Below are 2876 nucleotides of genomic sequence, written 5' to 3' on the forward strand. Positions count from 1 at the left end.
ATATATATATATATATGTGTGTGTGAGTGTGTGTGTATGCGTGTGTGTGTGTCTATATATATATATGTATGTGTGTGTGTGTGTGTGTGTGTGTGTGTGTGTGTGTGTGTGTGTGTGTGTGTGTGTTTATATCTATGCCAAGGACATTTTCGTTGATTCATAGTGAAAATTAAACATGTATGTTGTCATATATAATCCTCATAGCTCGACCTTCCATAAAGACGGAACTGTTATTAACTTACGCCGCATGTCCTACTGAACATTAGGTTATGGCAGATTGTATAATAGAATGTCACAATAAGAGGTCCTATTATTACGATTGTATAGCACTATTCTTGTTCAACACAAAGTACTCAATACAATTGTTCTGTAATATAATATCTAATTTTCATATACGTTATCCGCTTCTCTCAGTATTTCTCAACATCACTTTATATCTCACATCTGTCATAACATATCATCTCATATTATCGTGTATCATCTTATCTGCTATCCATCACTTTTCATTCCCTTATGACAAAAGCAACCAGAATCCCTCACTACCACTACCACTACTATTATCGCCATTACCTCCGCTACAATGACGATCATCTTCATGAATGACTGTTAACCATTGTTGTTTCATCAACTTGTACCATTCCTCTTGTTCTCTTAATATTGCTTTTGTTTTCTAAGATGGCAGGAGCGTTAGCATGCCTTGCAAAAATACTTATCTGCATTTCGTCCGACTTTACAATCTAACTTCAAATTCTGTCGAGATCGATTTTGACCTTTAGCATTTCGCTGTCGATAAAATAATTACCAGTTGGACTCTGGGGTCAATGTAATCGTGTTATCTGCTCCCCAGAAGTCACTGCATTTCTGCCAAAATATGAAGTCAATATTGCTCTTGTCTTCACTGGTCATGTCTGTTTTCTTGTCACTTTAATTTTGTAGCTGTTATTTTTCATTTTCTTCTTTTATTCCAAGTAAGCTCATAATAGAAAAGTCTTTCAAAACAAAATATCGTAGTCATTCAAATTATATTCCACACAGCAAAATTAGGAGTATGTTATCCGATGTGTTCTTTCTTTTACAATATGATTCATATCAGATAAACATTACTAGCAGACAACAACCATTGAGCAGATTGTGCTTCGTGGAGAACAAAAAGTAACGTAAGTCACGTTTAAACCCCATGAAGTATATTATGATATGGCTCTACCTATGGTATTCTAGACATGGAAAGAAGTATGTGAATATGTCAGTGTACGTCTATATAATTTGAAAGTGCGTCATTGATGTAATTAGTATGTGGTGCTTATTCAAAGATACATTATCAAATGAATACATCGTACAAAATAACACATAGTGATAGATTTTTTAAAGAGTTCACTATACGCTTTTATGAGTATGTGATATATGTAAACGACAGTACTTCCCTTCTTCGAATCAATGATGTTAGTTATTTGGTTAGTTGGTTTGTTTGTTTATTTGTTTGTTTTGTTGGTTGGTTGGTTGTTTGGTTTGTCAGTTTATTGGTTGTTCGTTGGTTGTTTATGTATTTCTGGTGGAAATATGACTTCAGCAAAACAAGGATGAAGTAGACACATCAGGAGATTGAAAGTGAAAGTATATGTGGTTTATGATTATTGTGTAAGAATGAAAAAAAATGAATGAAAAAAGATGCGTACATATTCACCAATAAATCTAAGGGAATGGAATAAAAATATATAAAGAAGGAAAGAAAATAAGACATCAATGAATGCATTGATGAACATTTTGGAATAAGGTTTCAAAAATATGATTTGAAGATAAACTGACCATGGGATTGCACCTAGAAAGTTACCCCCCGAGTCACAAGTTCGGTCAAGGTTGTTTATGGAAGACCAGCAGTCGCCCGTGCATACCGGTCTCCCTTCTCCACGTCACCAGTGTTATCCACAGGAAAGGCAAAGGCCGATATACCTGTGACGTCGCAACTCATTTCTACAGCTGAGTGAACTGGAACAACGTGTCTTGCTCAAGAACACAACACGCAGCCCGGTCCGGGATTCGAACTCACTTCCTCGCGATCGTAAGCTCGACGCTCTAACCACCGAGTCATGTGCTTTCACATCTTTATGGATAGATAAACATATATAAATATTATTATTTACCGATTTGTCACTCGTCACCATTTCTGAAATACACGTTTGTTTGCGAAAACAACAACAGTAAGTAATTATAATTATAAAATCTAACGGAAAGAAGAGAGTGGGGATGTTGGTGTAAAAGCTAGCATATTATCGTGAAGATAAGAGGTGTGGGTTCGAGTACCAAGCGTAAGGAAAACCCACTTTTTTTCTGTCGTGGGGCTCCTATGCCCCAATACTAGACTATTTTCTTTAGTCAATAAAACAATGGTCGCTTATAAGCTTTAAACCTTTAAAATATTATTATTTACTGAAGTGTCACTCATCCCCACCTCTATATTTAATCAACATACATATATATATGATTTATATATATAAATACTGCATATATCTATATCTATATATATGTGTGGGATCCTTGGGGTTTGACGGGCAACGTTTGTTTTCTTAACGAAACACTTTCAAACTTGGGACACTGGTAGAATGTGTTATATAAAACAACTTCTTCTCTTAACCTTCTTAACAAAAAATTGTACATCGCAAGTTATTTCATGTTAAATTTGTCGTATTTTTGTAATTTCAACCAATCACTGACGTCTATTCAACTGAATACAGTTACTGCTGTTCGGTGTCAAGTGTTTTATTCCCTGTTTAATTATATCATTATTCCCTAGTAAGGGTTCGGGTTTTAGGGTTAGGGTTCGGGTTTTAGGATTAGGGTTCGGGTTTTAGGGTTAGGGTTCGGGTTTTAGGGTTAGGGTC

Source organism: Octopus bimaculoides, chromosome 19 (genome assembly GCF_001194135.2).
Source record: "Octopus bimaculoides isolate UCB-OBI-ISO-001 chromosome 19, ASM119413v2, whole genome shotgun sequence".
Classification (NCBI taxonomy): Eukaryota; Metazoa; Mollusca; class Cephalopoda; order Octopoda; family Octopodidae; genus Octopus; species Octopus bimaculoides.